At 47.7% G+C, this 23,615-nt stretch overlaps 1 long non-coding RNA gene across 1 annotated transcript; it reads right to left on the reverse strand.

The window, feature by feature from the left end:
- Window positions 1-525: 525 nt before the first annotated feature.
- Window positions 526-18,937, reverse strand: LOC149436346 (uncharacterized). The gene is made up of 2 exons (XR_016308306.1): window positions 17,602-18,937; window positions 526-644 (listed from the first exon to the last, which is right to left on the reverse strand). It is a non-coding gene; the product is annotated as an uncharacterized LOC149436346 (long non-coding RNA).
- Between the last annotated feature and the right edge of the window lie 4,678 nt (window positions 18,938-23,615).

Here is a 23,615-nt window from a genome sequence, read left to right on the forward strand (position 1 = left end):
TGAATTCAGCCTGAAAGGGTTTTGTTATATCTGCTTGATAAGTGCAAAAAATACCTGTTGATCTTGTTAGAAATCTCGTGAGCTGATAACTTACTGTGCACTCTGCTAACTATTATCTCTAAGGTGTACAGAAGCACTCCCCTCCGGTATGTACAATAAGAGAAGGACAGCATTCTGTTGTCCTGTCTTGTTTCTGCTGATACAAAAGGAAGAGTAGGCATTGTCATCCTACGGCAGTTTTGTTACTGGAGGATCATCAGGGGAAAAAATAAAGGAAGAAAACTAGTGCAGCCACCACATCTAAGGACTAGAAAGCTGCAATATATTCATTTTTTTGTGGCTTAGATGCACTTTAAGAATAGGCTGTTCAACTAGAAAAGTTGGTATTGAGTGAAAACAGCTCCCCTTGTTCACTAACATTTATTGGCTAGGTATTCCTTAGTAAATCAATTCCTGCATCCACTGCAATATTCTGCACCGCAACAATCTGGAATGTTTCTAGCTCCAAAATGCAATTGTACTCACTTTGCAATTGCAAGATAAGCATCTGTCTGTTCTGTATGTGAGGTAGATGTGTCTTCCAAGGTTTCTAGTAAAGGCAAGAGTTGAGCGTTTTCAGGATTAGCAGCCATATTCCCAAAAAACTGCAAAGAAATAAGAAGTCACTTAAAATAATCAGCCCAGTGGTTTGCTACAGTAGGAAATAAATTGTGTTTCTATATCTTACAGTTTTCTTGCTTAGTGCAGCAACTATAGATACAAAACGTTACACTTTTTATCTGCTTGAACACCAGACTGTTTCACCCCCTTCCTGCCCAGGCCATTTTTCAGATTTCAGCGCTGTCGTACTTTGAATGACAATTACTCAGTCATGCAACACTGTACCCATATGAAATTTATATCAATCTGTGAGACAGATAGAGCTTTCTTTTGGTGGTATTAAGTCATTTAGTCACAACTGTTTTTTTTGTTTTGTTTTTTGCACTATATAAAATGGAAAAAAGTTTTGCCATTTCTTCATTTCCGGTCTGTAAAGTTTTGCCAATAATATTTCTTCATAAATGTGGGCCAAAATACATTCTACTACATACAAACTATGGTATATACTGTATATCCATAAAATGATCAATTCTGATGTACTGACTGCCCAACTCATTTCTTGAGGCCCTAAAATGCTAGGACAGTACAAATACCCCCCAAATTACCCTTTTTTTTTAATTTTAAATCAGACAGTCCAAGGTATTTAGTAAGAGGCATAGTAACATTTTTGAAGTTGTAATTGTTCAGAAAATGAAAGAAAAAAAACAAAACAAAACAAAAAAAAAAAACATTTCCCCAAGTTGTCATTTTAAAAAGTTTTTTCACATAAGCAGCATGGGCACACTTACAATTACACCTCAACACATTCTGCTTCTCCTCCTTAGTATGGGGATAGCACATGCATGAGACGTTTTCACAACTTACCCACATGGGGGGGGGGGGGGGGGGCCCAAAATCAAAGTAGAACCTTCAAGCTTTATAAGGGTGTAAATTAGGCATCTCATTTCCTCACTACCTCTCTCATTTATGTAGGCCCTGGAGCACAAGGACAGCAGAAACGCCCAAACGAATAGGACTGCCTGCATGGGGATGCACAGAACTCCTGCCCCCAGTCTGACATCCTTGCAGGTGTACAGCCCCAAATGCAGACAGTGATTTCGGGGACATGCACCTGCACTGATGTTGGATTGGGAAAAGCGGCTGTGTCCATGCAGCTGTTGTGTCCCAATAATCAATGTGACTGCCTGCATGGGATGCACAGAGCACCTGTGCAGGTAAACATGGCCCTTGCACAAGGTATGCATCGATAAGCCCCTTGTGAACAAAACCTTACGTCAACACTGGGGCAGATGTGACATAGCGATGTTCAGGGACACTGACTGGCTGCACTGGTGTGGTAATGGTGTATTTACACTGGGGGGGTTGGGGAATGCTACGGTTGAGTCAAATTTTTACCACCCCTCAACTGTTCCCCCTTTAGCTGGGAGGGCAGCAGTCAGGGAAGTACACATGCTGCAGCAGGAATTTCACCACATTGAGCTCAGCAGGCACTACTAAGGATCACTGTTGTATATAAATGGCCGGACTGTGGCAGTGCAAGGTCGAGTGGCCGGTTATAAACGGCCTCCCCGCCCCCTGCTTTTGCGCGCTCCCTGGGATCGCACAGCACCACGATCCGGTGCCCGCTGTGTCCTCCGGACACAGTGAAACACCGATCGTCATACAGAACCTCTGTGTGAGGTCCCAATCATGTGATCACTGATTGGCCAATCAGTGATCACATGCAAAGAATTATTACTATACAGTATTTATATAGCGCTAAGAGTTTGCTCAGCGCTGTACATTTTAGTGGGGTACAGTAACAATACAATACACGAGGGGTTCGAGGGCACTGCTCCACGGAGCTAACAATCTAGGAGTAAGTAAGATGTCACTTCTGACATCATTGCTTACTACGTGTGAAATCTGTGAATGATCACAGAGATCACATGGTACAAGGCTGTTGTGAACAGCCTTGTACCATGTGACAAGCTGGGACCAATCACAGCTCACACAGTAGTTCTCAATGGATGCAAGAATGTAGTCAGAGAGAAGGAGAAATGATTGCTTTTACAGCCTTTATGGGTATAAAAGCAATCAGTGTAAACAAGAAAATAAAAAATCATCCCCCACAAGTAGTACAGTGTCACCATGGTGACACTGTACTGCTAGAGTGACAGTATGTAAAAAAAAAAAAAATAATAAAATGTAAAAATTTTTTAAAATGATAATTTTTGGTTATAAACTAATTTGGCATTTTTTTTTACTAAAAAGATAACAAAATAAATTTTGGCCAAGATTTATGATGAAATATTTATTTGAAAAATTTTATAAGAAAAACACTCAAAATTTGTGGACTTTTTCATTTACATAGCAAAACAAAAAAAATCCCACTGGTGAATAAATACCACCAAAATAAAGCTTTATTGGTCTCAAAAAAATGCTAAAAAACATTCATATGGGTACAGTGTTGCATGACCACGCAATTGTCATTCAAAATATGATAGCGCTGAAAGCTGAAAATTGGCCTGGACAGGAAGGAGGCAAAAGTGTCCGGACTTGAAGTGGTTAAATAAAAATGGAGTCTGATATGTACCAGATTCAACCTCTAATAGTATATAAGTCTCTTCTGTCATTCTCAGAGTGGATAAGATATCTTGTTCCTTAACCACATAGCTGGTTATTTATATTTACCACTGCATATTGATATCCAAGAAATTGTCTATTTTAAACTTTACATACTAACTAAATTATACACCACACTTTTGTCAAGGTTTCTTTTTTATCTGATTAATCAAAGCAATAATTGGCCAACTAATCGATTATGAAAACAATCATTAGTAGCAGTCCTATAGGGGTCCCCTTTGTATTGGAGGTGTCAGATATTACCCCGTATCCAGGTACTGGAGGTGTCAGGTGTCCCTACCCCTTGTCCTGGTGTTGGCAGTGTCCCATTTGTCCTTGTATTGGAGGTGTCTCCCTGGTGTTGGGAGGGATCCTAGTATTAGAAGTGTGCCCCTAGTGTTAGGTGTCCCCTCCATCCTAGTACTGGAGGTGTCTCCCTGGTGTTAGAGAGTTCCTGGTATTGGTGGTGTACCCCCATCCAGGTATTGGTGGGGAACCTCCCACCCAAGAAATGGCAGTGTCTCTGTGATATTTAAAATACCGCCCCCTCCCCCATTCCATTACTGGATGTATCAGATGCCCCCGTCCCAATAATGGTGGTATCCCCCTGGTATTAGAGTTATCACTTTTCTACCCTGCCCCAGTATTGGAGGTGTCCCCGCCATCCCAGTACTGGAAGTGTTGTCTCCCTGGTGTTGGATGTTCCTCCACCTCCCCACCATTGCAGTATTAAGAGAAGTCAGGTCCCCCTCCACCCTGGTATTGGAGATGTTCTCCTTGTCCTATTATCTCAGGTGTCCAATATCGCCCCCGTGTACTGGAGGGGACCTGCCTCCTGTACTGGTTGTGAAGGTGTCAAGTGTCCCCCCCATCCTGGTGTACTGGAGAGGTGGCCCCTGGTATTGGATGTGTCCTGGTATTAGAGCTGTCAGATGTTCCATGTCCCCCCCCCCCTTCCCAGTTTTGAAGATGTCCCCTCTTTCCCCATATTGAAGGTATCCCCTCTGTCCTGGATTTGGCAGTGTCCACCCCTTTTGCAGCATTGGAGGTGGCCGCTGCCCCCCCCCCCCCCAGTACTGGAGTGGCCCCTGGTATTAAAGGTAGCCCCCCCAGCCCCAGTGCTGGAGGTATCCCCCCTGCTGGAGGTGTCAGGTGCCCCCCCTGCCCCAGTGCTGTAGATTTCCCCACTGTCCGAGTTTTGGAGGTGTCCCCCCTGCCCCAGTGCTGGAGGTATCCCCCATGCTGGAGGTGTCCCCCCTGCCCAAGTGCTGGAGATTTCCCCACTGTCCGAGTATTGGAGGTGTCCCCCCTGCCCCAGTGCTGGAGGTGCCCCCACTGTCCAAGTATTGGAGGTGTCCCCTCTGCCCCAGTGCTGGAGGTGTCCCCACTGTCCGAGTATTGGAGGTGCCCCCTCTGCCCCAGTGCTGGAGGTGTCCCCACTGTCCGAGTATTGGAGGTGTCCCCCCTGCCCCAGTGCTGGAGGTGTCCCCCCTGCCCCAGTGCTGGAGGTGTCCCCACTGTCCGAGTATTGGAGGTGTCCCCCCTGCCCCAGTGCTGGTTGTGTGCCCACTGTCCGAGTATTGGAGGTGTCCCCCCTGCCCCAGTGCTGCAGGTGTCCCCACTGTCCGAGTATTGGAGGTGTCCCCCCTGCCCCAGTGCTGGAGGTGTCCCCCCTGCCCCAGTACTGGAGGTGTCCCCCCTGCACCAGTGCTGGAGGTGTCCCGCGCTCTTTGGCTGCAGCTCATGGCCGGTCAGTTTGCCATTAATCTGGACCAGATACTAGGCTCGTACCTCATATTCAGGGCTTTGCACTCCTGTGTCTCTGCGGAGCCTCCGACATTAGAGTGGAGTTTATCCCCTGTTTAAGGGCCTCTCACACTTGTCTTGTAGAGCCTCCAACATTAGCGAGGAGTTCATCCCCTATTTCAGGGCCTAGGACGCTACTGTCTAGGACACTGGTGCTGAGCTGGTTCCCTGTCTCAGACATTGGCTTTGGTACCAAGCTCTCCTCCTCTCTACAACAGATTATCCAGAGAAACATCCAACCTTTAGAGAACCTCTAGAGGCTACAGGCGAAAGCTTGACTTTCACCTTCAAGAAATCCCAACAAGTAGCCCAAAGAGGACTCTGTCAGAGCTCCACTAGGGCCTACAGTGCAACCGTTGTCACATTTGTAAAATGGCACCTTTGTGCTCCACACAGACATGGGAAGATCCAGGAACAACCCTCTGCACACTGCTATATATCCTTTCCAGCAAACTTTGCCATAAACATTGAGATTTTTAGTTCACACATATTGCAATACATGTTTAAGCTGGCCAACTGCGTCAAACTAAACCTTTCTGGCCAAACCCTACTCTACCAAAAGCAAATGCTACTGTGGACACAATGCCAACATGGGGCAAAAAGACACAAAGTGGGGGGAGAGCTGCTAGGTTAAAACCTGGCTACTGACCTTCAAAGCTCTAGAGGATGTGAGAAGCATGCTTCACTAGGGCATCCCGCGCTCTTTGGCTGCAGCTCATGGCCGCTCAGTTTGCCATTAATCTGGACCAGATACTAGGCTCGTACCCCATATTCAGGGCTTTGCACTCCTGTGTCTCTGCGGAGCCTCCGACATCAGAGTGGAGTTTATCCCCTGTTTCAGGGCCTCTCACACTTGTCTTGTAGAGCCTCCAACATTAGCGAGGAGTTCATCCCCTATTTCAGGGCCTCGGACGCTACTGTCTAGGACACTGGTGCTGAGCTGGTTCCCTGTCTCAGACATTGGCTTTGGTACCAAGCTCTCCTCCTCTCTACAACAGATTATCCAGAGAAACATCCAACCTTTAGAGAACCTCTAGAGGCTACAGGCGAAAGCTTGACTTTCACCTTCAAGAAATCCCAACAAGTAGCCCAAAGAGGACTCTGTCAGAGCTCCACTAGGGCCTACAGTGCAACCGTTGTCACATTTGTAAAATGGCACCTTTGTGCTCCACACAGACATGGGAAGATCCAGGAACAACCCTCTGCACACTGCTATATATCCTTTCCAGCAAACTTTGCCATAAACATTGAGATTTTTAGTTCACACATATTGCAATACATGTTTAAGCTGGCCAACTGCGTCAAACTAAACCTTTCTGGCCAAACCCTACTCTACCAAAAGCAAATGCTACTGTGGACACAATGCCAACATGGGGCAAAAAGACACAAAGTGGGGGGAGAGCTGCTAGGTTAAAACCTGGCTACTGACCTTCAAAGCTCTAGAGGATGTGAGAAGCATGCTTCACTAGGGCATCCCGCGCTCTTTGGCTGCAGCTCATGGCCGGTCAGTTTGCCATTAATCTGGACCAGATACTAGGCTCGTACCCCATATTCAGGGCTTTGCACTCCTGTGTCTCTGCGGAGCCTCCGACATCAGAGTGGAGTTTATCCCCTGTTTCAGGGCCTCTCACACTTGTCTTGTAGAGCCTCCAACATTAGCGAGGAGTTTATCCCCTATTTCAGGGCCTCGGACGCTACTGTCTAGGACACTGGTGCTGAGCTGGTTCCCTGTCTCAGACATTGGCTTTGGTACCAAGCTCTCCTCCTCTCTACAACAGATTATCCAGTGAAACATCCAACCTTTAGAGAACCTCTAGAAGCTACAGGCGAAAGCTTGACTTTCACCTTCAAGAAATCCCAACAAGTAGCCCAAAGAGGACTCTGTCAGAGCTCCACTAGGGCCTACAGTGCAACCGTTGTCACATTTGTAAAATGGCACCTTTGTGCTCCACACAGACATGGGAAGATCCAGGAACAACCCTCTGCACACTGCTATATATCCTTTCCAGCAAACTTTGCCATAAACATTGAGATTTTTAGTTCACACATATTGCAATACATGTTTAAGCTGGCCAACTGCGTCAAAGTAAACCTTTCTGGCCAAACCCTACTCTACCAAAAGCAAATGCTACTGTGGACACAATGCCAACATGGGGCAAAAAGACACAAAGTGGGGGGAGAGCTGCTAGGTTAAAACCTGGCTACTGACCTTCAAAGCTCTAGAGGATGTGAGAAGCATGCTTCACTAGGGCATCCCGCGCTCTTTGGCTGCAGCTCATGGCCGGTCAGTTTGCCATTAATCTGGACCAGATACTAGGCTCGTACCCCATATTCAGGGCTTTGCACTCCTGTGTCTCTGCGGAGCCTCCGACATCAGAGTGGAGTTTATCCCCTGTTTCAGGGCCTCTCACACTTGTCTTGTAGAGCCTCCAACATTAGCGAGGAGTTCATCCCCTATTTCAGGGCCTAGGACGCTACTGTCTAGGACACTGGTGCTGAGCTGGTTCCCTGTCTCAGACATTGGCTTTGGTACCAAGCTCTCCTCCTCTCTACAACAGATTATCCAGAGAAACATCCAACCTTTAGAGAACCTCTAGAGGCTACAGGCGAAAGCTTGACTTTCACCTTCAAGAAATCCCAACAAGTAGCCCAAAGAGGACTCTGTCAGAGCTGCACTAGGGCCTACAGTGCAACCGTTGTCACATTTGTAAAATGGCACCTTTGTGCTCCACACAGACATGGGAAGATCCAGGAACAACCCTCTGCACACTGCTATATATCCTTTCCAGCAAACTTTGCCATAAACTTAGAGATTTTTAGTGCGTGCCACAGGTGACATATGTGGGCGTTGCCTTAGCTTGGACTCCGACCCTGCCACGCTCTGTCTCTGAGATTGGCTTCTCCTATTTCTGAAAGTCCTGTCAGAGCAGGTTAGGAGGATATGGTGAAGTTCTTGGCTGCGGCTGAGACGGGAGTGTGTGAAAGGGGAGACGGGGGACTACATGTCTCAGCATGGACCTGGGGGTTTTCTGTGACAGAGAGAGCCAGGGGGTCCCAGACTGAGAAAGGAGAGAGAAATGAGAAAGGTGTAGGGGCAAGATGAGTATCCCATGAAAGTCCGTATCCCCTGAATCCCCGGTTTATAAGGCACGACAAGCCGATCACCGAACTACTGCAGCCGAACATGTACCTGAGTTAAATTAACACTTTACATGCCGAATGGTCGGCAGCAGGACACAGGATCGGCCGGGAAAACAGAATTATTAACCCCTTACATGCTGAGTGGTCGTCGGGGCTGTTACATGCCAAATTATCTGCAGCAACATCGGACAGTGTCAGTGACTTCGGGGGGGGGGGGGAATAGTGTAAGTGACCTGGGGAGAATGGTGATATGGGGGGGGGGCAGTGATAGTGACTTTGGGGAGGACTGTTCTACTCAATGTTACTATCACTGCCCTGCCCCCACCATGTCACTGACACTTTGCCCGCCCCCACCATGTCACTGACACTGCCCCCCTCCCCATGTCTCTACTTTCTCCATCTCCACCCAGTAACTCACTGCTTACGAGATTGCCAATCATTTCAAAATCAAGATTGATGCAATGTGTGAGGTCATCTCCACTGCACAGACATCTATCCCACTTAGCATACCTTATGCTAAACCTCCCTCAACACTTTTCTCTTTTAACCTGGCTACTACCGAAGAGGTCACTAAAGTTTTCTCAGAAGCCCATCTCACCACCTGCCCTCTGGATCCTGTCCCCTCGCAACTACTACGATCACCTTCTTCTTCTATTCTATGTTCCCTCACTCACATCTTCAATCTCTCCCTCTCTACTGACACCTTCCTCTCCCCTCTAAGCATGCACAGATCACTCCCGTACTTAAAAAGCCCTCACTGGACCCCACCAACCTGAACAACTTAAGACCCATCTCCCTGCTCCCGTTTACCTCTAAGCTCCTACCTCACTGACAACAACCTTCTTGACCCTTTAGAGTCTGGCTTTCGCTCACTCCACTCCACTCCACTGAAACTGCCCTACTAAAACTCACTAATGATTTACTAACTACTAAAACCAATGGCCACTACTCCATACTCTTGACCTCTCTGCGGCTTTTGATACTATTGACCATCCCCTCCTCCTCAAAAAACTCCACTCCCTTCGCCTCCGAGACTTTAATGGTTCTCCTTCTACCTATCGCAGCACTCCTTCAGTGTTACCTATAACTCTGTCTCCTCCTCGCCACTTCTCCATCAAGATCAATTATACAACCATCAGTCCCTCCCCTCATGCCAGGGTACTAGGTGTAATCCTGGACTCCCATCTGTCCTTTCAGCCCCAAATCCAGTCACTGTCCAAATCTTGTACACTTCACCTCCGCAACATCTCCAAAATACGCCCGTTTTTAGCCACCGAAACCACTAAGCAACTTATTCACTCCCTTGTTATCTCTCGCTTTGACTATTGTAACTCCCTCCTCACTGGCCTACCTCATCACAAGCTATCCCCTCTTCAGTCTATGATGAATGTTGCTGCCAGACTCATTCACCTTGCCAACTGTTCCATGTCTGCCATCCCTCTCTGCCAATCCCTCCACTGGCCTCCCATTGCCCAACGGATAAAATTCAAAACATTAACAATAACAAATAAGGCCATTTCTAACTCTGCCCCCAATTACATCACCAATCTTGTCTCCAAATATCACCCAAAACGTCTTCTCTGCTCCACCCACAACCTTCTGTCCTCTAGCTCCCTTGTCTCCTCCTCCTATGCTTGTCTCCAGGACTTCTCCAGAGCCTCCCCCATCCTCTGCCACTCTCTACCCCAATCTTTCCGACTATGGCCTACTCTGCCCACTTTTACGCGATCTCCGAAACCCTCTCTTTAAGGAATCTAATAACCAAATCTTCTATTTCTCCTATCAGTTCATCCCCTACAGTTATTACCTTCTGTACCACCAGTCCCTCCCTCTTAGATTGTAAGGTCCTCCTAACCCTCTTGTATTGAACTGTATTGTTGCTGTATTGTCTCCCTTTATATTGTAAAGCGCTGAGCAAACTGTTGGTGCTATATAAATCATGGATTATAATATTAATAAAAAATACACAAAAAGTAAATTTTAGGACACACAAGCGGAATAAAATTACCCAATTTAATTTTTGTAAAATATAAAAGATAAGGTTGCACCTCACAGATACCCAATGTGTTAAACCTTAAATTTGCGTGTGGCCATGAAATGGCGACCAACTTTAGTACCCTATATTTTCTATAGGTGATGCTTTAAAAGCCAAAGAAGAGTATGGAGAAGGAAAGGAACTGCTCATGATCCTAAGCATACCACCTCATCAGTGAAGCATGGTGGTGGTAGTGTCATGGCGTGGGCATGTATGGCTGCCAATGGAACTGGTTCTCTTGTATTTATTGATGATGTGACTGCTGACAAAAGCAGCAGGATGAATTCTGAAGTGTTTCGGGCAATATTATCTGCTCATATGCAGCCAAATGCTTCAGAACTCATTGGACGCAGCTTCACAGTGCAGATGGACAATGACCCAAAGTATACTGCAAAAGCAGCCAATGAGTTTTTTAAGGGAAAGAAGTGGAATGTTATGCAATGGCCAAGTCAATCACCTGACCTGAATCCGATTGAGCATGCATTTCACTTGCTGAAGACAAAACTGAAGGGAAAATGCCCCAATAACAAGCAGGAACTGAAGACAGTTGCAGTAGAGGCCTGTCAGAGCATCATCAGGGATGAAACCCAGCGTCTGGTGATGTCTATGCGTTCCAGACTTCAGGCTGTAATTGACTGCAAAGGATTTGTAACCAAGTATTAAAAAGTGAAAGTTTGATTTAGAATTATTATTCTGTCCCATTACTTTTGGTCCCTTAACAAGTGGGAGGCACATGTGCTGTCATGGAAATTTTGTATTACAGGTTGAACTTTAAATGTGTCATATATTAGTGTTATTCATATGTCTCTTGTGTGGCTTAATTAAAGCTCTGAAGGCTGCAATTAGGCCATGCGCATTTGCAATGTATATATTACAGTACTCAGCTCGGTAATGGATGAGATGGCAGATCTGCGCTTATAGACTGGCGTGTATGCCACCACGGCATTCGATGCCAATGCCGCGGGCCTGTATCCACATATCAGCAGCATAGTACCACATGGACTTCGTATGGCCAGGCGCCAGGCAGTGCGAACTCCGCGTGTAGGCTCATGTATATCTTACAAGCCACTACCGACCTGAACTGTATCTGGATGGATGTGTTTTAATAAAGATCGTATCGGGCCCATTCAGATACAGACTGACACGGTTTAATCTAGGGGATGCTTGTACAGAGAGTGAACATACTACTAGGAGCTGATAGCATGTAAAGGATGGGAAGCTTGCTCTCCAGAGAGCTTATGGGGGAGGGGAGGACTGGTTTAACTGGTTTTCAGTATAGATAAGAGGAAACACTACACTCCAAGCAGGATGGACATTCTCGTGTATGGACACCCCCTATACATTGTTCTGTGGGAGGGGATTGACCTGACCCCCCGTGTGGGGGGGCGTGTGTGTGCTTTTAATAAAACAAGAGTCTGGGGTTAGAGCCAGAGACAGAGTGAATTCAACCTCCAACCTGAGAGTATCATCTGATTATTCCTGGGTCACGGGAGCTCCATTTTTCCCCACATCTCAAAAGAGCTACTCACGGTAAGGAAAAATTTGTTGAAAACGAATTTCCAAGACAATGCAAACTGTTGTAATTCCTACACCGTTCACCTGATTTGGATGTAAATACCCTCAAATAAAGCTGACAGTCTGCAGTTAAAGCACCTCTTGTTCGTTTCATTTCAAATCCATTGTGGTGGTGTATAGAGCCAAAAATGTTAGAATTGTGTCGATGTCCCAATATTTATGGACCTGACCTACATAAAAACCAGACATATCTTCAGAGGAGACAAACAGTTTGATAGGTCACACTCCCTGACTGGAATACCTAGGAAAGCAGAAAACTACATCTCTGGAACCCTTCAAATATCTATTTCATATCTACCCACTCCTCAGATGTGTCTGCATAATAATTTACCCGCGGGTGGAATGTCACTTCTGCATAGAGAAAGTTATGAGCCAAAATATGAACTATAAGAGATTTTGGCTCTAGGTTAGGTCTACGCCCAAACCTTCCCTCCGTAAACGAGGTATTGGTCCTTGACTTCAGAGACACCCCCTGCTAGGGAACTACAAAATGGGCTGTCAAGCCTAAGAAAGGAAGTTGAAGAATTCTCCCTTTTAACATCAGAACCACCTGGGGAGACGCATGCCCTTTCGCTCTGAAACTTGATCTGCTAACCCAGGACTTTGGCAAGTACTTTAACCCTCTAACTTCTCTCTGTTATCCCTTTGCTGTGCTGTTGTTCTCTGTATGTTTATGTATATATATTAGTTACATCTTTTTTCTGTAAATATTTTTATTGCACCCTTTTGACCTTTTAGTAATAAATCTTTCCTTCTGAAAGCGTTGAACTGTTTCTATAGCTCTTTATTGCAATTTACAAATTCCTGCCTCTACTCTGTTTGACCCTCTGTATAACCGGCCTGCGGTGACCGTGTTATACAGACGATTATCTCAACCATTATAGTGTTATAGCTGATATCATCGAGTTTCCTCATTCTCTGTACAAAAAGGAGGTGGTGGCAGTGTGAAGGGTTAACTGCGTAATTAACTTGACCCAGTAACAATCGCTCCCAGGCTGCCAGTACACAGATTGTGGTCCAATTAGCTGGAAAATTGTTGTGCAGAGTGCAGCTGGGCTTGGCATTGTTACGCACGTGACATCACGGTTTTAGATTGGCTAGTCCTTCGGTCTTGAGTTTGGTGAGGAGGTCAGGGGTCTGACGCCGCATTCGTCAGAGTCTGCTGTTAGAATGATTGCTCTCACTCCCGGTGTGCACCGGGATACGTAAAGTGTAGCACAATCAACGTTTTATGCGTAGGCACCCCTGACTTTCCATGTGGGGGGGGGGATGCTTGGGTGTAAATTAAATTTTTTTACAATTGAAAACTTTTTTTTAACTTTTTTTTTTTCACAGTGGACAAAACGTCCCCTAATGTGGTGATTTTTCTGGTGACACATACTCTTTCATGAAACATCTGATATTTCCCCTGTGCTCCACTTAATGGAATCCAGTCCAGATCGCATTGCATTACAGTCTTTCCCGGCCATACTGGTATACTTGTCAGATATACAGACGCCCCCATCCACAGACCTGGCAGTGAAAGGGTTAAAGGTGTCCCCCCCCACACCAAATCCAGCGAACAAGCTATATAGGCATTTTAACCACCTCAATTAATAACTACCGTATTTGCCGGTGTATAAGACGACTGGGCGTATAAGACGACCCCCTACTTTTCCTGCTAAAATGTAGTGTTTGGGCTATACTCGCCGTATAAGACTACCCCTCTTCCAATGCACACCAGTGGGAGGAATAGTACCCCATCATCGGTGTCAGTGGGAGGAATAGTGCCCCATCATTGGTATTAGTGGCAGGAATAGTGCCCCATCATTGGTATTAGTAGCAGGAATAGTGCCCCATCATTGGTATTAGTGGCAGGAATAGTGCCCCATCATTGGTATTAGTGGGGGGAATAGGTGCCTCATCATTGGTATCAGTGGCAGGAATAGTGCCCCATCATTAGTATCAGTGGGGGGAATAGGTGCCCCATCATTGGTATCAGTGGCAGGAATAGTGCCCCATCATTGGTATCAGTGGGAGGAATAGTGCCCCATCATTGGTATCAGTGGGAGGAATAGTGCCCCATCATTGGTATCAGTGGGGGGAATAGGTGCCCCATCATTGGTATCAGTGGCAGGAATAGTGCCCCATCATTGGTATCAGTGGCAGGAATAGTGCCCCATCATTGGTATCAGTGGGGGGAATAGGTGCGCAATCATTGGTATCAGTGGAAGGAATAGTGCCCCATCATTGGTATCAGTGGCAGGAATAGGTGCCCCATCATTAGTATCAGTGGAAGGAATAGTGCCCCATCATTGGTATTAGTGGCAGGAATAGTGCCCCATCATTGGTATCAGGGCCAGGAATAGTGCCCCATCATTGGTGTCAGTGGGAGGAATAGTGCCCCATCATTGGTGTCAGTGGCAGGAATAGTGCCCCATCATTGGTATCAGGGGCAGGAATAGTGCCCCATCATTAGTATCAGTGGGGGGAATAGTGCCCCATCATTGGTGTCAGTGGGAGGAATAGTGTCCCAACATTGGTGTCAGTGGGAGGAATGGTGTCCCATCATTGGTGTCAGTGGGGGGTGGAATAGTGCCCCATCATTGGTGTCAGTGGGGGGTGGAATAGTGCCCCATCATTGGTGTCAGTGGGGGGTGGAATAGTGCCCCATCATTGGTGTCAGTGAGAGGGGGGAATAGTGCCCCATCGTTGGTGTTAGTGGGGGGGGGGGAGGAATAGTGCCCCATCGTTGGTGTCAGTGGGAGGAATAGTGCCCCATCATTGGTGTCAGTGGGAGGAATAGTGCTCCATCATTGGTATCAGTGACACCAATGATGGGGCACTATTCCTCCCACTGACACCAATTACACTTGCTGACCCCTGTTGCAGTATGGTGCTGCTGCAGCCAGCATATGTGGTTGCAGCAGCACCTCTACACTGAACACTTACCTGCTGCTCCTGCACTCGATTTTCGCCGGGCCGCTCGGCTCCGCCCCCTCGCCGGTGATTGGCCGCCTGTGTGTCTTTCCTAAGCTACAGTCCTGGCGGCCAATCACCGGTGTGGAGGCGGAGCCGAGCAGCCGCACGAACATCCAGTGGCCGAACCGAAGGAGCAGCCGCGCTTCCTGGACTGGACCGTCGTGGGACCGGATCCAGGTAAGAGACAGCAGCCCCTCCCAACCCCTGTACTTAGTGTCCCTTCCGTTGGAAGGGGGGGGCGGCACCGCGCCGCCCCCCTAAAAAATGTCAGTATGCCGTATACCGGCGTATAAGACGACCCCCGACTTTTGAGAAGATTTTCAAGGGGTAAAAAGTCGTCTTATACGCCGGCAAATACGGTAGCTTTTGAAGTAAGGTGCACATGGGAGCGCATTGCACAATACAAGCAAACTGAAATTTCCCAGCACGCTTACCAGCTAGCCTAAAAAAAAAAAAAATAGAAAAAAAATTTGACCCTAATTGCAACACAAAAAAATTACCATATTCACATGGGGCATCCCACAGCAAATACCCATGAGAAGCTGTTTTAACCTGCTTGGGGATGCACAGATGTTCCATGCATCCCCATGCAGGCAGTCCAATTGATTTCAGTTGGGACACAGCAGCTACTCCAGATGTGACATCCATGAGAGATCCATAATAGATATAACAAGCAATCAAATAATAGATAATACATAAAATATTAACCACTTGAGCTCCTGAGGATTTACCCCCCTTAATGACCAGGCCTTTTTTTGCTGTTTGGCGCTGCACTAATTCAAATGATAATTGCGCGGTCATGCAATGCTGTACCCAAACGAAATTTACGTCCTTTTTTTCACACAAATAGAGCTTTCTTTTGGTGGTATTTTATCACCTGTGTGCTTTTTATTTTTTGCGCTATAAACAAAAAAATACACAAAAATTTTGAAAAAAAACTATATTTTCTACCTTCAGCTATAAAAAATATATCGTAAACTCAAAGTTAGTCATAAATTTAAGCCAAAATGTATTCTGCTACATGTTTTTGGTAAAAAAAAATCCCGTGCATTAGCGGGCAAACTGGCGCTATATGGGAGCGGCGCTAACAATATCGGAAGTCACCAGTGACACTAATACAGTGATCAGTAAAAATCTGTTCACTGTAATCAATGACACTGGTGACAGGGCAGTGAAGGGGTTAACTGGGGGGGGGGGGGATTAAGGGGTTAAACGGGATTACTGGTGTACTGGCGGGCAAACTGGCGCTATCTGGGAAGGGCGCTAACACTATCGGAAGTCGCCAGCGACACTGATACAGTGATCAGTAAAAATCGGTTCACTGATCAGTGACACTGGTAACAGGGCAGTGAAGGGGTTAACTGGGGGGGGGATTAAGGGGTTAACCGGGATTACTGGTGTACTGGCGGGCAAACTGGTGCTATCTGGGAGGGGCACCAACATTATCGGAAGTCGCTAGCGACACTGATACAGTGATCAGTAAAAATCGATTCACTGATCAGTGACACTGGTGACAGGGCAGTGAAGGGGTTAACTAGGGGGGCGATCAAGGGGTTAAACGGGATTACTGGTGTAACGGCGGGAAAACTGGCGCTATCTGGGAGGGGCGCTAACACTATCGGAAGTCGCCAGCGACACTGATACAGTGATCAGTAAAAATCGGTTCTGGTGACAGGGCAGTGAAGGGGTTAACTGGGAGGGGCGCTAACACTAACTGGGGGGGGGGGCGCGATCAGGGGTTTAAATGTGACCTAGGTGTGTTCTAACTGTGGGTATGTGCTGTTTTACTCACTTTTACTGTGTCTTCTTCTCTGTCTGGGATGAATGTGCCCAGGCAGAGAAGAATGACATCATATCCTGTCCTGTGTAAACTTCAACACAGGACAGGATAGGACAGGGACCGATCATCTGATTTCAGCCAGCCATCACTGGCTGAAATCTAATGATTGATCCCTCCGGGATCGAATGGTGTCACCCACGAGTCGGCGGAAGCGCGCGTACGCGCCCCCCCTGCCGGCGAAAACGTCGGGAGCGCGGAACCCGTTTTAAAACGTGGTTTTGCGCCTGAGTGCCGCCCTGCACACGTGTATATATACAGTGGCAGGGCGGCAAGCAGTTAACTGTATCAATAAAAATTATAGGTAAAGTACAAAAAAAAAAAAATCTAAAAATAAATAAAACAATAAAAGATAATCAATAATGAACAATATTAATAATACCATATTAACAACAGATATAATCAATAAACTAAGACAATAAAGAACAGATAGATATAATAGTAATAAAATAGTAATCAATACTATATTAATAGATATAATCAATAATAATAAAATACAAAAGTCAATAATAATACCAGATATAATCAATAATAATTGATAATAAAATAGATAATGCAATAAATATTGATCAGTAAGCTAGATATTGATTATGTCTATATGTACTATTGTTAACTTATTTTTATGCTTTATAATTAAAAAAAAGATATAAATAGTCAATAATAAATAATAAAAATACAATAAATCAATAATAAAATAATAATACCAGATCTCATCAATGATATTAATATTAGATAATAATAAAATAATCATAAGTATAATCAATATTATTATTACTATTTATATCTTATTATTTTATGTATTGTTTAATCTCTATTTCTTGTTTAAATCTATATTGTTGTTTTATTTATTATATAAATAGCAGTTATCGCTATAATCAATATTAATAAACAATAAATAGAATAGTATTACATATAATGAAGAATAATAGATATAAACAATAATCAAATATTAGCAGTAGATAGAATCGCTAATAACAGACAATAATAAAATCCCCCCAATCACAGATAGAAGAATAATAGGAGATAGAAGGGGATTTCTTACCGGGCTCCCCGCTCCTGGCTCAGGTAGCTCTGGCTCTCCGTCCTCCCCTCAGCCCGGCTCTCAGAGGACGGCGCTGTATACGGACATTGGGAGGGAGGATCCATCCAGTGGTAGAAGTCCTCTTCTTGACTAAGGTGGGCATGCGGGGACTTGTAGTACTTATAGGGGGCTCGCGCTCGTCATCGGAGATGGGAGAGATGTGATTGGACGGCACACATGACAAGCAAACTTCCCAAACAGAAATCCCGTCCATTGGTGAGGAAGGATCTGTTCTGGGGGAGAAATAAGGGATGGCGTCTGTCACCATGGCAACAAGTTGGTGTGCCTGTTAGTGGACTCCGCCCCTGTTCAGTGAGTTCTCGGGGTGTAGCGTTACCCGTTCAGGGACATCCGGTGATTGGCGGTGACTCTGTGGAACAAGATTTACATGTATTGGATAGAAAGTAATGGCCGGGGGTGTGCCGCTCCTCTTCCGGACTCCGCCTCCTCCCGCTCTCCATTCTGCGTTCTCCTCTCAGCAAATCCCGGCTCTGACTGAGGTCCTGTGTGCGCAGTTCTGTTGTGCGCAGGTGCCCCTGCTAGAACTCCGCCCCTTTTTCGTGCGGGGGCGTGGCTTACTCCGTTCCCGGAAGTGCCGTGAAGGCGGGTGGTTACAAGTTTGGCGACATCCGGTGATTGGCGGTGACTCTGTGGAACAAGATTTACATGTATTAGATAGAAGGTAATGGCCGGGGGTGTGCCGCTCCTCCTCCGGACTCCGCCTCCTCCCGCTCTCCATTCTGCGTCCTCCTCCCAGCAAATCCCGGCTCTGACTGAGGTCCTGTGTGCGCAGTTCTGTTGTGCGCAGGTGACTCTGCTAGAACCCCGCCCCTTTTTCGCGCGGGGGCGTGGCTTACCCCGTTTCCGGAAGTGCTGTGAAGGCGGGTGGTTACAAGATTGGAGACATGCTGTGCTTCTCTTCCGGAGGATAGAGCTTCGGCCAGACAGCTGAGCTCCGTCTTCCGGGGGTGAGGAGCAGCCCGGGGGGACTGCAAGTCTCAACATGGACTTCCGGGACAACTTAACAGGTGGTGAGGAGACAGAGAACCTGTCAGCCATGGAGCCGGCTGGAGAGGGAGACGGGTGGCACATAGAGGACTGTGCATTTCTTGTTTGCTCTATGTGCCTCCGCTATCCATCTCCTGCATGCACCCCCACGGCCCCCCTCCAGCACTGCAGGGGATCTGTCAGCAGCATATGCACTCCCCAGTGCTGACAGTCCCCCCCCACATACAGGCGTGAGAGCAGAGAGAAAGCTGCCTCTCCTCCTCCTGTGTCACCCCCGCCCACACTTCCAGCCAGCCTTGTGTATGCTTCCCCCCCCCCCTCTCTCCCCCCCTCTCCCCCCCCTCTCTCTTCACTCCCTCTCCCCCCCCCTCTTCACTCCCTCTCCCCCCCCCCCCTCTTCACTCCCTCTCCCCCCCCCCCCTCTTCACTCCCTCTCCCCCCCCCCCTCTTCACTCCCTCTCCCCCCCCCCCCTCTTCACTCCCTCTCCCCCCCCTCTCTCTTCACTCCCTCTCGCTCCCCCCCTCTCTCTTCACTCCCTCTCGCCCCCTCTCTCTCTCTCTTCCCCCCTCCTCTCTCTCCCCCTCTCTCCTCCCTCCTCCCCCTCTCTCCTCCCCCTCCTCTCTCTCTCTCCCCCTCTCTCCTCCCCCTCCTCTCTCTCTCTCCCCCCTCCTCTCTCTCTCTCCCCCCCCCCTCCTCTCTCTCTCTCCCCCCCCCTCCTCTCTCTCCTTTAGTATGTCAGCAGTCTCTGACCGTCTCTTGTCCACCGTCTCCTGTATCCTGTCCATAGTCTCTGATCATCTCCTTTAGTATGTCAGCAGTCTCTGACCGTCTCCTGTATCCTGTCTGCCGTCTTGCCTAGGGCAGCACAATACCAAAATACACCACTGGGTACAGGTAGGGCTAGTTAAGATAGCAGGCACTCGGTGGCGGGGTATAGGGAGGTGTAGTTAGTAGGATAGCAGACACTCAGCCGCAGGGTACAGGAAGGTGTAGTTAGTAGGATAGCAGACACCCAGCCGCAGGGTACAGGAAGGTGTAGTTAGTAGGATAGCAGACACCCAGCCGCAGGGTACAGGAAGGTGTAGTTAGTAGGATAGCAGACACTCAGCCGCAGGGTACAGGAAGGTGTAGTTAGTAGGATAGCAGACACCCAGCCGCAGGGTACAGGAAGGTGTAGTTAGTAGGATAGCAGACACTCAGCCGCAGGGTACAGGAAGGTGTAGTTAGTAGGATAGCAGACACCCAGCCGCAGGGTACAGGAAGGTGTAGTTAGTAGGATAGCAGACACCCAGCCGCAGGGTACAGGAAGGTGTAGTTAGTAGGATAGCAGACATTCAGCGGCAGGGTACAGGAAGGTGTAGTTAGTAGGATAGCAGACACCCAGCCGCAGGGTACAGGAAGGTGTAGTTAGGATAGCAGGCAGACAGCAGTGTGAGGATGACCCGGGCAGAATGCAGGAAGCTGGAAAGTAAGGTAGGCAGACTGGCAGAGCTCTATGACTGGGGAAGGAGGAGGATGGGCACTAGGTATGGTTCGGTCACAGCTCTCCCCACCCCCAACTCCCTCACCTCTGGAGTCAGCACACAAAGGATGACTGCTTGGGGGACTTGACTTGGGGGGGGGTATGGGGTCACACAGGGCGATCGAAACTGGTGGGGGGATGGGGTGACACGGAGGTTCTGTGTGCGCAGGTGCCTCTGCTAGAGCTCTGCCCCCTTTTCATGCAGGGGCGTGGCTTACCCTGTTCCCGGAAGTGCTGTGAGGGCGGGAGGTTACCAGACCGGGGACATGCTGTGCTTCTCTCCCGGAGGTTAGAGCCTTGGCCAGAGAGATGAGCTCCGTCTTCAGGGGGTGAGGAGGAGCCCGGGGCTCGGCGGGGGGATTGCAAGTCTCAGCATGGACCTCCTGTGGACTTCCAGGACAACTTAAGAGACACAAGGGGGCCAGACTGACAGGGAGGCTGGGCTGCTGTTACAGGGACCCCCCTCCCTCCACAGTGGCAGGAAGGGGTAGTTAGTAGGATAGCAGGGTACAGGGAGGGTAGTTAGTAGGATAGCAGGCACACAGTGGCGAGGTATAGGGAGGGGTAGTTAGGATAGCGTTCACTCAGTGGCAGGGTGGGGTAGTTAGTAGGATAGCAGCATTCAGTGGCAAGGTACAGGGAGGGGTAGTTAGTAGGATAGCAGGGTAAAGGGAGGGGTAGTTAGTAGGATAGCAGGGTAAAGGGAGGGGTAGTTAGTAGGATAGCAGGCTACAGGAAGGTGTAGTTAGTAGGATAGCAGGCAGACAGCAGTGTGAGGATGAACCGGGCAGGAAGCTGGAATGTAAGGTAGACAGACTGGCAGAGCTCTATGATTGGGGAAGGAGGGGGATGGGCATTAGGTAAGGTTATTTCACAGCTCTCCCCACTCCCAACTCCCTCACCTCTGGAGTCAGCACACAAAGGATGATTGGTTGGGGGACTTGATTTGGGGGGATGGGGACACACAGGGTGATCACAATGTGGGGGTGGGAGGCACAGGGTGATCGGAACTGCCAGAGGGGGTGCAGATAATGGAACTGATCCTCCCGTGGCTCCCTGCAGCAACTAAAAGCTGTCTGGAGGAGGAGGAGGAGGAGGAGCTGCTCGCTGTGCTGCAGGCCGAGACACAGTGGAATCGGTTTCAGTGATAAGGCAGTACAGCCAGCCCTCCTGTCAGGTGGCGGGGCCCCCTGTTGAGCTGGTCAGGTCCGATACAGGAGGGCCGGCTCTACCATTTTTATCAGCAGCCCTGGAGATCGGAGAGACCGAAGACGAGAACCGAGAGAGGGGGACCAGGGACTTGAAGAGGGGACAGGGACCGAGAGAGCAGTCCTTTTCTGTTTTTTTTTTTCCTGTCCCGTCATCTACTTACAGGGGATGATGAACAGTCTGTGCAGATGGCGGAGAGCTGGGGAAATGAAGGCGTGGTACAGGACGCCTACAAAGGATTTGTCGCCATCAAAATGGCCAGTAAGTTGTGTAGTGGCCTGTATGTAACAAGGGCCTGATACAAGATCCATCTGTGTTGTTCCTGTGACTGTATAATAAAATAATTCTTCCATGATTACCGTCTGTGAAGGTTCTTATTTATCTGGGGTACAGCATGGCTAGTAGTAGTATTCAGTAGTATTCATCTGGACTGCGTCTGAATAAACCTTTCTGGCCAGTCCTACTCTACCAAAAGCAAATGCTACTGTGGACACAATGCCAACATGGGGCAAAAAGACACAAAGTGGGGGGAGAGCTGCTAGGTTAAAACCTGGCTACTGACCTTCAAAGCTCTAGAGGATGTGAGAAGCATGCTTCGCTAGGGCATCCCGCGCTCTTTGGCTGCAGCTCATGGCCGGTCAGTTTGCCATTAATCTGGAACAGATACTGGGCTCGTACCCCGTATTCAGGGCTTGGCACTTCTGTCTCTGCGGGCCTCCGACATTAGCGTGGAGTTTATCCCCTGTTTCAGGGCCTCTCCCCCATGATTCTGACCATTCCTTCATAATCATGTCCGTCATGACTGGAAAGGAGAAACTTTAGACTTTTTTGTTTAAGCCTTGGTACATTAAATCATGTTTGGAGAGCGGAGCTACCCCATCCTGAATCTCAAAAGGTCTCATACAGTATAAATGAATTCCCAAAAAGGTCAGACTTCCTCTAGAGAGTGCCTAAACTTTGCTGCTTTAGTTGCTTCCACATGACCTTCTTCCAGTCCCGAATCTGAGTCAGAAATCTGGGTCACCTATCCCTGGGCTGCATACCCTACACCAGCTGACTCTGCTGAGCCAGAAGCCACTGGAAGTAGGGAGTATTGCACATGATCAGGCTGACTAGAAGAAGTGGTAGGGCATTTGACATCAGAGATGCCTGAAAGGTGCACTGCACCTGCTCTCTAAAAGGAACTTAGAAACTTTGCATAAGGTGATTCAGCTTCTGCTTTCAAGAAGTTAGAAATACACTGCAGCAAAAGACTTGTTATAATTAGAAGATAATTTAGTGCTCCAGTTAGCACATTTTATTTTAGAGGTGAACTTATCCTCTTTAGCCTAAGACAAAAAGAGAGGGGAGGAGGGCTCCAAGTTAAAAGCCAGGTCCTTATTAGGTCAGGAGCACCACCCCTGCACCCAGTGCTGCCTATGTCAAAAAACAAATGTCTAGAAGACTGCTTGAGACACCCCTCAAGGAACCCCAGAAGTACCAACCACCTCCACCAAAAGCACACAGCACATATACTATATTGCCAAAACATTTGGGACACCCCTCCAAATCATTGGATTTAGGTGTTAAAATCACCTCCATGGCCACAGGTGTATAGAATCAAGCACCTAGGCTTGCAGACTGCTTCTACAAACATTTGTGAAAGAATGGGTCGCACTCAGGAGATCAGTGAATTCAAGCGTGGTACCGTGATAGGTCACCACCTGTGCAATAAGTCCATCCGTGAAATTTCCTTGTTATTGAATATTCCATGGTCAACTGTGAGTGGTATTATGATAAAGTGGAAGCAAGTGGGAACAGCAACTCAGCCAAGTGGTAGGCCAGGTAAAATGATAGAGCGGGGTCAGTGCAAGCTGAAGCGCACAGTGTACAGAAGTTGCCAACTGTCTGCAGAGTCGATAGCAAAAGACCTCCAAACTTCACGTGGCCTTCAGATTAGCACAGCAACAGTGCATATTGAGCTTCATGGAATGGGCTTCCATGGCCATGTAGCTGCATCCAAGCCTTACATCACCAAGTGCAATGCAAAGCATCGGATGCAGTGGTGTAAAGCATGCTGCCACCAGACTTTAGAGCAGTAGACACATGTTCTATGGAGGACTTATCACCTTCTCTATCTGAAAATTCGATGGACGTGTCCCGGTTTAGCAGTTGCCAGGAGAATGGTACTTGCTTGCCTGCATTATGCCAAGTGTAAAGTTTGGTGGAGGGGGGATTATGGTGTGGTGTTTTTCA

Source organism: Staurois parvus, unplaced genomic scaffold (assembly GCF_062004578.1).
Source record: "Staurois parvus isolate SC_StPar_1 unplaced genomic scaffold, SC_StPar_1.0 ptg001374l, whole genome shotgun sequence".
NCBI lineage: Eukaryota > Metazoa > Chordata > Amphibia > Anura > Ranidae > Staurois > Staurois parvus.